The sequence below is a fragment of the Giraffa tippelskirchi genome, chromosome 2, assembly GCF_054371585.1.
Source record: "Giraffa tippelskirchi isolate mGirTip1 chromosome 2, T2T-mGirTip1v1.2.pri, whole genome shotgun sequence".
In the NCBI taxonomy this organism is placed as follows: domain Eukaryota; kingdom Metazoa; phylum Chordata; class Mammalia; order Artiodactyla; family Giraffidae; genus Giraffa; species Giraffa tippelskirchi.
In genome coordinates, this window is record NC_137276.1 from 138,035,525 (window position 1) to 138,049,449 (window position 13,925).

Consider the following 13,925-nt stretch of genomic DNA (forward strand, 5'->3'; position numbering starts at 1 on the left):
TACCTGCAATGTGGGAGACCTGGGTTTGACCCCTGGGTCAGAAAGGTCCCCCAGAGAAGGGAATGGCTACCCACTCCAGTATTCTTGCCTGGAGAATTCCATAGACAGAGGAGCCTCACAAGGTACAGTCCATGGGGTCACAAAGAGGCAGACACAACTGAGCAACTAACACTACTATGTATACATATACATACACATACACGTATGTACTCATATACACGTATATATGCACATTGCATCTCTTAGCTATTGCTGAATAACAAATCACCCAAACAACCATCATTTATCATCACTCATGCATTTGAACACCACAATCTGAGTGTGGATTGACTGGAACAGCTCTGTTCCACGTTTTTCATCCTCCTTGGGAGAATGTACTAGTCTGAGCATGCTCTCTTTATGGTGAGACAGAGGTAAAGGGAGAAAACAGAAACAAAGGAAGCCTCTTTAAATCCAGGCTTAAGAATATGCAATGAAAAATGTAGGAAAATCACAAAATATGTTGGCACCAACATTAGTTACCAGAAAGAAAGGATTATGTGATTTTTAATTTCTTCTGTTTTATTTTTTCTAAAGTTTGAACAGCAAAATGTACTTTTTATAATCAAATCCTAACAAAAACTTATTTTAAATATTTTACCAAACTGAATTTTCACAGATTTCCTACTTCTTATGGTCCTTTTTATAGTTACTCATATAGAAGGGAGGCCAGCTGGAGAAAGAAGACTTAGTAATTTGTGATGTCTATCCATATGTCATGATATGAATAGGCTTCAACAGTATGTGAACCGTGAACTTCCAGATGTTCAAGCTGGATTTAGAAAAGGAAGAGGAACCGGAGATCAAATTACCAACATCTGATGGATCATCGAAAAAGCAAGAGAGTTTCAGAAAAATATCTACTTTGCTTCATTGACTATACCAAAGCCTTTGACTGTGTGGATCACAACAAACTCTGGAAAATTCTGAAAGAGATGGGAATACCAGACCACCTGACCTGCCTCCTGAGAAATCTATATGCAGGTCAAGAAGCAACAGTTAGAACCAGACTTGGAACAGACTGGTTCCAAACTGTGAAAGGAGTACGTCAAGGCTGTATATTGTCACCCTGCTTATTTAACTTATATGCAGAGTACATCATGAGAAATGCTGGACTGGATGAAGCACAAGCTGGAATCAAGACTGCCGGGAGAAATATCAATAACTTCAGATATGCAGATGACGTCACCGTTATGGCACAAAGTGAAGAAGAACTAAAGAGCCTCTTGATGAAAGTGAAAGAGGAGAGTGAAAAAGTTGGCTTAAAACTCAACATTCAAAAAACTAAAATAATGGCATCTGGTCCCATCACTTCATGGCAGACAGATGGGGAAACAATGGAAACAGTGAGAGACTTTATTTTGGGCGGTTCCAAAATCACTGCCGATGGTGACAGCAGCCATGAAATTAAAAGACAAATACTCCTTGGAAGGAAAGTTATGACCAACCTAGACAGCATATTAAAAAGCAGAGACATTACTTTGCTAACAAAGATCTGTCTAGTCAAAGCTATGGTTTTTCCAGTAGTCATGTATGGATGTGATAGTTGGACTAAAAAGAAAGCTGAGCGCTGAAGAATTGATGCTTTTGAACTGTGGTTTTGCAGACTCTTGAGAGTCCCTTGGACTACAAGGAGATCCAACCAGTCTATCATAAACGAAATCAGTCCTGAATAGTCATTGGAAGGATTGATGCTGAAGCTGAAATTCCAATACTTAGGCCACCTGATACAAAGAACTGACTTATTTGGAAAGACCCTGGTTCTGGGAAAGATTGAAGGTGGGAGGAGAAGGGAATGACAGCATGAGACAGTTGGATGGCATCACCGACTCAATGCACGTGAGTTTGAGTAAGCTCCGGGAGTTGGTGATGGACAGCGAAGCCTGGTGTGCTGCAGTCCATGGGATCACAAAGAGTTAGACATGACTGAGCAACTGAACTGACTGTACTGATCTATATATCAGTGGATGATAATTACCTAATGTGTTGCCTGGCCTTCCTATTAATATAAACTCTATGACTGATCAACTTAAAGTGATAGAGAAATTGTGACACTAATATCATCTTTGTTTATTTACTTTATTTAAGAAAAAACACACACAAAGAATTTCAGTTGCTTCACAAAGGTTACATCTCCTTAAACTTACTTTTATGTGCATGGGCACAACTAGGTGTTTTGTAATGGTCAGAAACTAGATAACACCTTGAGATGCTGTTACTGCTTTTCAAAGGATGTATGATCCTTCATCTCAAAACATTCCTCTTAATGGCACATAAAAGCAATGCTTTATGTCCCATTCCTATTTTTCACGTTGTTTTCTTGGGTAAGTGGGTATCATTTTTTTTTCCCCCCTTGCCCTATTGACTAGTATAAGAAACCTTTTTTTCCTCTATTTTGGGTACAATGATTAGATTGAATGGTTGATGTTTCTAGTGAATCATTCCACCAATTAGGCCAAAATATTAAAAGACAAGTAACTTGAGAAGGAAACTCACATTTCTATAGCACTTTGCAGCAGATGTATCCTATTTACTGCTTTATTTTATTGCTTAATGACTGGATCTGAAGTAATTGCACCTTTGACAGATATTTATTTGTAAAATGTGATTCATTCAGTCAGACACTTTAAGAGTGATTTTCATGCCAAGTGTTAAAATTCTGTAGTCTTGAGTAGCTCTTTCAAAAGATGCAAACATGCATGTAAATTCCATGCATCAAACACATCTACTTTCAGCTCTTTTTTATTATAGAAATATTTCAGTTGACAAAGAGTGCTAGTGAATAGACGGCAGGGACTTCTGGACTTTAATCAACCGCAATCACTGGCAGGTTCAGAATTAATTTCCTAACCATGAATCACCTGCAGACAATGAATCACATTTTAGAGAATTTTGCCAAGCAAAACAAGCCATCATGCCCTGCACAACTTTTTGAGGACAGGGCCATGGAAACTCATTTGACTAGCATAGTTAAAATAGTGAAAAGAAAAGAATACTAGAGAATAGTGGAACAGGCTATCAGTGTCTGGTGACTTTTAGCTTCGCAAAGACAAGGGAATCAAGAATTCAGTGTGCAAACACTCTTTCTGAAATGGTCTATTCACTGGTGGGATTCTGTTCCTTAAATTTTAGCTAATGAGAATCAAGGTAAAGGATCCTTTATTAATATTTTCAGACTGTGAAAGTTTCTACACATTACAGCACAAATATCAGAACATTTCCACCCATTTAAAAAATATTTATTTATTTATTGACTGTGTCAGCTCTTCGTTGTGGCACATGGACTTTGATGCCCTGTGGCATGTGGGATCTTAGTTTCCTAACCAGGGATCAAACTTGCATCTCCTGAATTGGAAGGCAGATTCTTAATCACTGGACCACCACAGAAGTCCCTCACTCATTCTTTAACCAAAGTGTTAGAAACTTCTTTGGTTTCTAATTCAGACACTGTTTCTCTATGGTAAGAGAGGAATGAGGAAGTGGCACCATCAACTCAGTAGACGTGAGTTTGAGCAAAACTCTGGGAGATAGCAAAGGACAGGGAAGCTTGGCTTGCTGCAGTCCATGGGGTTGCAAAGAATCGGACACGTTAAGAGACTGAACAACAACAAACAAATATCCAGATAACATAGATGAAGAAACACTTTTGAAAGAAATAGCCAAGTCATTTATATACTTAAGCTATTTGTATGATTACTTCAGTTTTCCATGTTCTCTTTCAAGTGTGCAAATGAAAGAACCTATGATCTTTGTTTCTAGACATCATAAAAGAGCTGAGATAAATTTCAGTTGCAAGACATGCAACCAAATATTTAGCACTATAAAAATACCATCACAATAAAAACCGATCATTGAAATCCTTGAATTGTCAAATTTGGATAAAGTTAACTTCAAACTCTATCAACCAGTAAACAATACACAATAGTAAAAAGTGAAAGACTGGCAGACCCAGGATATCTGGCATTACAGCTCCAAATTATGCATGCCATTACAAAGAAAATAAAAAAGAAGTAGAAAATTATCTAGAAAGAATAGTGAATAATAAGAATTTGTGAGCACATTATTTGACAAATATCAGAAACTCAAACAAAGACAAGACAATATACATTTTCAGAAACTGGCTTGAAGTTTTTTTGATTGATTGATCATTACTGTCAAATAAACTTACCATTATAGATTCATCCAATTTTGGCATGCAAAAAAAAAAAAATAGAAGGAAGATTCAAGTCATATGGCACAGAATGAAATAATTTTCCAGACAAGCAATCAATATTTCATTTTAGACCATGAAAACAAGTAAATCGAGCTATAAAGTACCCATTGTCAGCCACTTTAGCCAGGTGAATGGAACACATTAACCATTATTATTATTGAGTGACACTAGCTGGAATTTGTGTCTTTGACTTGTATACCATCCTCTGTCCTTCACAGTGTGCTGTCTTCAGATCTAATCATTCCCTTTCACTTACTGATTACCTTGGTACCTGGGTTTACAATTCTCCTCCCTTCCACAGGCTCTGTTATCATTCTGAGTGCCTGGAAAGATGTGTATTCAACTCAAATAAACCCTTAGCTCTCAGGATGTTGACCTCATTTCCAATAACTTACTTTCCTATACAGTGGCCGTCAGGCATCCACCACCAAGTTGTAAAATTGGGACCTTAATCTTTACCTGAAACTGGTCTAGCTCTTAAATTGCAAATTCAGACTCTACAGGGATTTGAGCCAAAACTTATTCTTTGCTTCTTAATTATCTCCAATACTTCTGTCTTTCATCTCAACTTTATGCCACTTAACAAATAGTATTGAGAGCCCTCTTGATACCTTATGTTATTCCAGACACTGGATGTCCTAAAGTGAACCAGGAAGTCAGAGATACTTGCTCTCACGGACCTGCTTTCAAAACCATTGATCTTGCTTTAGTCTCTTAATCAACTCTACCGCAACTTCCTTCTCTACACAACTTAAGTCTCATGGTCCATCATTTTAGCAACTCTGTTTTTAATATCTGTACCACTTTGTTCATTATTTTTCCATCCTCTACCGGCAGAAGTCCAAACCTAGAGAACTCCAGCCACCTCCCTTCTCATCATATTTATCTCAGTGGCTGAATATCATTTGGAGGAAATAATGTAACTGTGCAGACTAATATCACAATAAATTTATAGGCTCCACAACAGCAATGGGGCCCTCACCCGTCCTGAGAAATCCTTTCTTCTATATTTTCTTAACTGTATTTCTGAGATCCCCAGGTACTTATTTCAAATAAACAACAAGCTGAATAATGTTATGATCCAGGGCAAACAGTTCCAAGTAGACCGACAAATCAATTCTATCATTCATGTTGTGATAATAGATGATGATGATGATTATCAGAGTAGAACATCTGGAAGCATCCTTCCTTAACTGATTAGGCTCAGAGACTGAGGCAAATAGGAAAGGTTCTGGAGTTTGCTTGGGATAGAACAACTGATTTGCTTTGCCTTGATGTTAAATATTTTGTTGGGTCTCACTGTAACTTTCAGCTTATATTCAGCAAAAATAAAGTAGGAAATTTCCACATTATGCATATAGAAAAAACAAGTATACATAACCTCCCTAATCTATCTGACCAGGTACTATAGCACAAGGTGATTAAGGGTAGCTCAAAATTTAGTTATTTGGCATCTTTGTGCACCTCGGTTTTCCATAAAATTCACATCAGTTCAGTACAGTTCAGTTCAGTCGCTCAGTCGTTTCCGACTCTTTGCGACCCCATGAACAGCAGCAAGCCAGGCCTCTCTGTCCATCACCAACTCCCTGAGTCCATCCAAACCCATGTCCATCGAGTCGACGATGCCATTCACCCATCTCATCCTCTGTCATCCCCTTCTCCTCCTGCCCTCAATCTTTCCCAGCATTAGGGTCTTTTCAAATGAGTCAGCTCTTCACATCAGGTGGCCAAAGTATTGGAGTTTCAGCTTCAACATCAGTCCTTCCAATGAACACCCAGGACTGATCTCCTTTAGGATGGACTGGTTGGATCTCCTTGCAGTCCAGGGACTCTCAAGAGTCCTCTCCAACACCACAGTTCAAAAGCATCAATTCTTCAGCACTCAGCTTTCTTTATAGTCCAACTCTCACATCCATACATGACCACTGGAAAAACCATAGCCTTGACTAGACAGACCTTTGTTGGCAAAGTAATGTCTCTGCTTTTTAATATGCTATCTAGGTTGGTCATAACTTTCCTTCCAAGAAGTAAGCGTCTTTTAATTTCATGGCTGCAATCACCATCTGCAGTGATTTTGGAGCCCCCCAAAATAAAGTCAGCCACTGTTTCCACTGTTTCTCCATCTATCTGTCATGAAGTGATGGGACCAGATGCCATGATCTTAGTTTTCTGAATGCTGAGATTTAAGCCAACTTTTTCACTCTCCTCTTTCACTTTCATCAAGAGGCTCTTTAGTTCTTCTTCACTTTCTGCCATAAGGGTGGTGTCATCTACATATCTGAGGTTATTGATATTTCTCCCGGCAACCTTGATTCCAGCTTGTGTTTCTTCCAGCCCAGCGTTTCTCATGATTTACTCTGCATATAAGTTAAATAAGCAGGGTGACAATATACAGCCTTGATGTACTCCTTTTCCTATTTGGAACCAGTCTGTTGTTCCATGTCCAGTTCTAACTGTTGCTTCCTGACCTGCATACAGGTTTCTGAAGAGGCAGGTCAGCTGGTCTGGTATTCCCATCTCTTTCAGGATTTTCCACAGTTTATTGTGATACACACAGTCAAAGGCTTTGGCATAGTCAGTAAAGCAGAAATAGATGTTTTTCTGGAACTCTCTTGCTATTTTGATGATCCATCAGATGTTGGCAATTTGATCTCTGATTCCTCTGCTTTTTCTAAAACCAGCTTGAACATCTGGAAGTTCACAGTTCACGTATTGTTGAAGCTTGGCTTGGAGAATTTTAAGCATTACTTTACTAGAGTGTGAGATGAGTGCAATTGTCCGGTAGTTTGAGCATTCTTTGGCATTGCCTTTCTTTGGTATTGTAGAAGTGAGAAATAGATTTAAAGGACTAGATCTGATAGACAGAATACCTGATGAACTATAGATGAAGGTTCATGACATTGTACAGGAGACAGGAATCAAGACCATTACCAAGAAAAAGAAATGCAAAAAAGCAAAATGGCTGTCTGAGGAGGCCTTACAAATATCTGTGAAAAGATGGGAAGTGAAAAGCAAAGGAGAAAAGGAAAGATACACCCATTTGAATGCAGAGTTCCAAAGACTAGCAAGGAGAGATAAGAAAGCCTTCCTCAGCGATCAATGCAAAGAAATAGAGGAAAACAATAGAATGGGAAAGACAGAGATCTTTTCAAGCAAATTAGAGATACCAAGGGAACATTTCATGCAAAGATGGGCTCAATAAAGGACAGAAATGGTAGGAACCTAACAGAAGCAAAAGATATTAAGAAGAGGTGGCAAAAATACACAGAAGAACTGTACAAAAAAGTTCTTCATGACCCAGACAATCACGATGGTGTGATCACTCACCTAGAGCCACAACATCCTGGAATGTGAAGTCAAGTGGGCCTTAGGAAGCATCACTACAAACAAAGCTAGTGGAGGTGATGGGATTCCAGTTGAGCTATTTCAAATCCTGAAAGATGATGCTGTGAAAGTGCTGCACTCAATATGCCAGCAAATCTGGAAAACTCAGCAGTGGCCACAGGACTGGAAAAGGCACATAGTAGAACCCTATTAAGTGTTGTTTTAAGGACTGAATGAGAAAACATATATAAAGTGTTTGAAACATGACCTGGCCCCTCATGAGTACTCAGAAAATATTACCTATTAGCTGCTGATCCTATTTCCATCCCTAATTCTGGTTTCATCTCTCTTCTTTCAGCACACCAAATTTCTTTAAAATGTTATCTGTGTAAACTCCATTTTCTTACCTCTCTGGATCTCTTCACACCACCACTCTTCCAAACCTGTTCTTATGGAGCCACCAATGGCCTCCTTGACACTTAATTCCCTATCCTTTTTTTGCCTGGTTCTTATTTTTGTTGATCTATTAGCATGATTTGACACAAGTCACCATTCTCTTCTTCTTGAAACAATCTTCCCCAAACTTATATAAAGAAACACATCCCTTGATTTCCTCCTGTATTTCAGATAACACCTTCTCATCTCCTTTTTCACGATTCTTGTTTGCCTACTTTTTCAATGTTGTCATTCTGTAACGTTGCTGTTCAGTTGCTCATTCGTGTCCGACTCTTTGCGACTCCATGTACCGCGGCACACCACCAGGCTTCCCTGTCATTCACTAAGTCCCGGAGTTTGCTCAAATTCATATCCACTGAGTCAGTGGTGCTATCTAACCATTTCATCTTCTGCCACTACTTTCTCCTTTTGCTTTCAATCTTTCCAGCATCAGGGTCTTCTCCAATGAGTTGGCTCTTCACATCAGGTGGCCAAAATACTGGAGCTCCAGCTTCAGCATCAATCCTTCCAATGAATATTTAGGGTTGATTTAAGGCCCAATCATTTTGTTCTTATTCCACGTACTTTTCCTCAGTATATCTAATATACTCTAGGTATATCTAATATATGCCATCTCTATTCTTTAGGGTGAAGACTAAGGTACTATGAAAAGAAGAGTGGCCTAAAGAATGAGGTTTATGTCTTTCTTACCTAAGAACCAAAGTGCACATGGTCCAAGATAGAAGCAGTCTTGCTCCATGCTGTCGGTCAGCAACTCAGCTTCTTTTGTCTTAATGCTCTGCACCCCTGAATCATCTGCGTCATCACTGTCTGCTGTTTGAAGCTGGTATTCTGTTAAGATCAGGGGCCTGAGGGAGGCAGAAAGAGATGAAGTTCAGGGGTAGGGACTACTCTTTAAACCAACAACATGGAGGTTACACACAACACATCTACTCATATTGCACTGGTGAGAGTGTGGTCAAATGACCACATGAGTTCACAGTGAGAGCTGGGAAATGTGGACTTTGGTTGGGCACAGCCTCAGAGAGAAGGGGAAGGTGGATTTTAGTGAACACCTAGCAGTCTCTGCCACACCATGGAAAAGCCAGTAGCTAGAAAGTCTGTATCTTCAGCCCCAATCCCTTTCCTTAGCTTCCGACTCAAACATCTGCTTACTGGATAGTTCCGCTTTGATCTCCCACTGACAACTTAAATTCAATGTGTCCCAGATAAAATCTATATAATATTACAATCTTTTACATTCCATGATCCCCCATACTTCATTTTACCAAAAACTGATTCCTCTACCTTTGTTTCCTATCACAGCAGTAGAAACACCACACAATTTCCCCAAACACATTTCATATAATTCTCTACTCTCTGCCTCTATCCTGCTTGAACTCCTTTCTATAGCGAATCTATCACTATGGCCTATTGATGGCCTATTCTAAATATCTCTTAAATCCTCAAGTCACTGTCAACTTATGACTTTGATTAAGTCTCCATTCTCTATTTTTGCCCACTTAAATTTACAAATATTCTTCATTTCCTTCATCTATTTGATTCCCCAGTTTGGATAGCAAGAATCTGGAAAAAGAAGGACATTAAATTCTAACTCTATTTGGCATAGTGATTAACAACATTTGGAGATTGAGGGATTTATGTGAAAATTAATGTGAATCTTCTCACTCCTGAACTGAGATACAGTAAGCTACACTAAAGATCATGTGGGTAGCAAGGGATTCCTGTATCCTCTACATTAATATCCAAGTGCTCTTTCTAAACTGCAAATCTAATCTTACCATATATGCAACTTTTTAATGCTTCCATTTACTTTTGAAGTCCAAATTCTTAAAATGGCTTAGAGATCTTACATTTTCTTATTTCTACCTATTCTTGCCCCTTCTCATCCTGAACTCTTAACCCCAGACGTAGGTAATTGCTTCCTCACATGCGCCATCTCTCCCTTGTCTTGAAGCCTTTGCACATGACATTCCATTTGACTGGAACTCGCTTCCTTAAACTTGATCTTTTTGCCTGACTAAATCCTAGTCATCCCTGAGACAGCAACTGAGTTCTCATGCCTTCTAGGAAGTCAGGGGACTCTCTCTTGCACGTGGGATTAGGTACTTTTTGGTAATTGCCCCTGGTGCTTGTCCTCTATAGCACTTGTAAACCTTCGTTATAATTGCATTTGATTGATTACCTATTTTCCCAATAAGAATGTAAACTCGGTGATAACAAGTTATTTGCTCATTGTTGTATCTGCAGATTAGAGTTTAGAATGTAATAAATGCTCAATAAGTATTTATTAAATACTCACTTAATATTTAGATATATGAATAGGTTGGAATGAGAATAAAAGTACCACAAAAATTATTAGTGGAAAGTAAAAGTTCTTGACACAATTACACTTAGAATGAACAGATTAATGTTATCTACTGAAACACATTTTTATGTAGAAAAATAATCTAGTAGCATGTTGAGAGTGGAATGAATGATGTCAGCACAGATACAGAAATGTGAAGGTCTGCCTGACTTTGGTCTCCTTCCCTTGTCTGACTTCTTATACAGTCCACATGCTCAGAGCTCTAGCCTTAGCCCCTCAATCCAGTTCTTTGAGGCTTTCTAGATGAGCGGTATGAGGAGGATGTAAGCACAGAGACATGAATCCATTAGCTGGTCTGGCTTTTCATTCTTTTTTAAAAATTATTTATTTATTTAATTTTTGACTGTGCTGGGTTTTAATTAAATGCTGCACGGGCTTTCTCTAGTGGCGGCGAGAGGGGGCTACTCTCTAGTTGTGCATGGACTTCTCCTTTGAGATCAGTTCTCTTGTTACCGATCATGGGCTCTAGGGTACTTCAGTTTCAGTGGCTGAGGTTTATAGTCTCTAGAGCTCAGGCTCCATAGTTGTGACTCACGAGCTTAGTTGCTCTGTGGCATGTAGACTCTTCCAAGACCAGGGATCAAACCCACGCCTCATGCATTGACAAGCAATTTCTTAACCACTGGACCACCAGGGAAGTCTGGACTCTCCTTGGGGCACTTGTCTTAGGAAACAAGATTACCATGGTGACAATCAATTGTGAAGTGGGTCACTGGTGATTTCTAATATCAAAATACCAGTGCTTACAAGTTGGCTTCTTTTTCAATTGAAGCAGATTCACTGTCATCTCTATTATAACATCCTTCTTACCACTTTCTTACCATTTTTCATGCTGATATTTTCAGGAGTGGGAAAGAAATGACACCGACTATGTAAAACTGACCATGACAGTTGGATAAGCATATGGTACATCACTTAGTTGTCTGGCTTTAAAAATTGAAATGTAGCTTTCTCTTCCACATAAATTCATGCAAATTTTATACAGAGTATACAGAATCATCAGGTATGAGTCAAACAGTAGCAAGCTAAATTAAATACTGCCACACTAGGAGAGGGCAGAAGGAAAATTCTGTAAGCTAAGGAAAGGCAGGTGTTGTTGCTAAAAGAGGAGGATGGAGCTGTCTTCTGAAAGCCTGTGGGTTTGAAGGATCTGCATTTAACTCCTGCAGTTAGGGAGAAGTAGCAATTTCGCCAGTGGGTTTAAACAGATATAAGCTCCAGGTGAAAGTCAAGTGTTAGCTGTTCAGTTGTCTCCGACTCTTTGTGACCCCATGGACTATAGCCCACCAGGCTCCTCTCTCCACAGAATTCTCCAGGCAAGAATACTGAAGTGGGTACCCATTCCCTTCTCTAGGGGATCTTCCCTATCCAGGGATCGAAACTGGGTCTCCTGCATTGCAGGCAGATTCTTTACTGTCAGAGCCACCAGAATCTGGACCAGTAAGCATCTGTTACTTACTTACAAGAAGTGCAGATGCTGTCATCTTGGAGCTAACAAGGTACAATTGTGAATTTTTTGCAAGGACATTTAGGAGACTGACTGCCCATACACTAGTAAGAAACTAATCTTTTAAAATGTTATTTCTAAAACTGATCACATTGTTCTATTTCAAATATAACATCTAGTGCTACATTCACTTGGTGCTATATTGCAGCATCCTGCTATTAATTTCAGACTTCCAGACTTAAATTAACTTAGTGGACAATCTATATCCAAATTGCCAATTGGAATTTGCATGGAGTAGATGTTCAAGCTGGTTTTAGAAAAGGCAGAGGAACCAGAGATCAAATTGCCCACATCCGCTGGATCATCAAAAAAGCAACAGAGTTCCAGAAAAACATCTATTTCTGCTTTATTGACTATGCCAAAGCCTTTGACTGTGTGGATCACAATAAACTGTGGAAAATCCTGAAAGAGATGGGAATACCAGACCATCTGACCTGTCTCTTGAGAAACCTGTATGCAGGTCAGGAAGCAACAGTTAGAACTGGACATGGAACAACAGACTGGTTCCAAATAGGAAAAGGAGTACGTCAAGGCTGTATATTGTCACCCTGCTTATTTAACTTATATGCAGAGTACATCGTGAGAAACGCTGGGCTGGAAGAAACACAAGCTGGAATCAAGGTTGCCAGGAGAAATATCAATAACCTCAGATATGCAGATGACACCACCCTTATGGCAGAAAGTGAAGAAGAACTAAAGAGCCTCTTGATGAAAGTGAAAGAGGAGAGTGAAAATGTTGGCTTAAAACTCAACTTTCAGAAAACTAAGATCATGGCATCTGGTTCCATCACTTCATGGGGAATAGATGGGGAAACAGTGGAAACAGTGTCAGACTTTATTTTTTTGGGCTCCAAAATCACTGCAGATGGTGATTGCAGCCATGAAATTAAAAGACGCTTACTCCTTGGAAGGAAGGTTATGACCAACCTAGATAGCATATTTAAAAGCAGAGACATTACTTTGCCAACAAAAGTCCGTCTAGTCAAGGCTATGGTTTTTCCAGTGGTCATGTATGGATGTGAGAGCTGGACGGTGAAGAAAGCTGAGCACCGCAGAATTGATGCTTTTGAACTGTGGTGTTGGAAAAGACTCTTGAGAGTCCCTTGGACTGAAAGAAGATCCAATCAATCTATCCTAAAGGAGATCAATCCTGGGTGTTCATTGGAAGGACTGATGTCAAAGCTGAAACTCCAATATTTTGGCCACCTCATGTGAAGAGTTGACTGATTGGAAAAGACCCTAATGCTGGGTGGCATTGGGGACAGGAGGAGAAGGGGACAACAGAGGATGAGATGGTTGGATGGCATCGTCGACTCGATGGACATGGGTTTGGGTAGACTCCAGGAGTTGGTGATGGACAGAGAGGCCTGGTGTGCTGCAGTTCACGGGGTCGCAAAGAGTCGGACACAACTGAGCAATTGAACTGAACTGAACTGAAGGCACCAAGCTCCAAAAAGTGACTCTCTCAAGGGCCCTTGCTAACACAGCATACGCATACCTAAGAGAAAGAAAAAAAGTGACAGCCATCTTCTGAGCTACTTCTGTCAACAACTGCGTAGAAAACCCACATTTTACCTTGAGTGTCCTACTGCTGTATCCTACTAAGCATCCCCGTAGTTTTGCACTTGGAGATATTGGAGCAAGGTCAGAGAAAGCTGGGTATGTTCTAGAATGAAGAGTCCATGAAATGATGACTACTCAGGAGGTGTGATGAAGAAAATCTTAGATAGTTTTATAAATTTCACATTAACACTCTCAGGTCCTGTAAATCCTAACACAGAAAGGCAGTCTTTCTTAACTGCATTATTCTTCTCTTTGGTTCATTTGCTGTGTTCACTGTTTTTGCTATGCTTGTGCACTTGTTTTGTTCATTGGAAAAGTCAATACTTTAAAAAAGGGATATTTTTTTAAAACCTGAAGAAAAAGTGTCAGAGGACATTGTGTAATGTCTGAAAGAGCCAAGAGTCTCATTCTTTCTAAAAATTTAAACATTCTCAGACTTGCCCCTGAGGAAGAAT

At 39.5% G+C, this 13,925-nt stretch overlaps 1 long non-coding RNA gene across 1 annotated transcript in view; it reads right to left on the reverse strand.

Moving 5' to 3' along the window:
• The window catches only part of LOC145538562 (uncharacterized), an 82,539-nt gene that overhangs the window by 49,926 nt on the left and 18,688 nt on the right, over positions 1-13,925 (reverse strand). Inside the window, exon 2 of the long non-coding RNA XR_014077015.1 lies at positions 8,723-8,880. This is a non-coding gene — a long non-coding RNA (uncharacterized LOC145538562). The remainder of the gene's footprint in view (positions 1-8,722; positions 8,881-13,925) is intronic.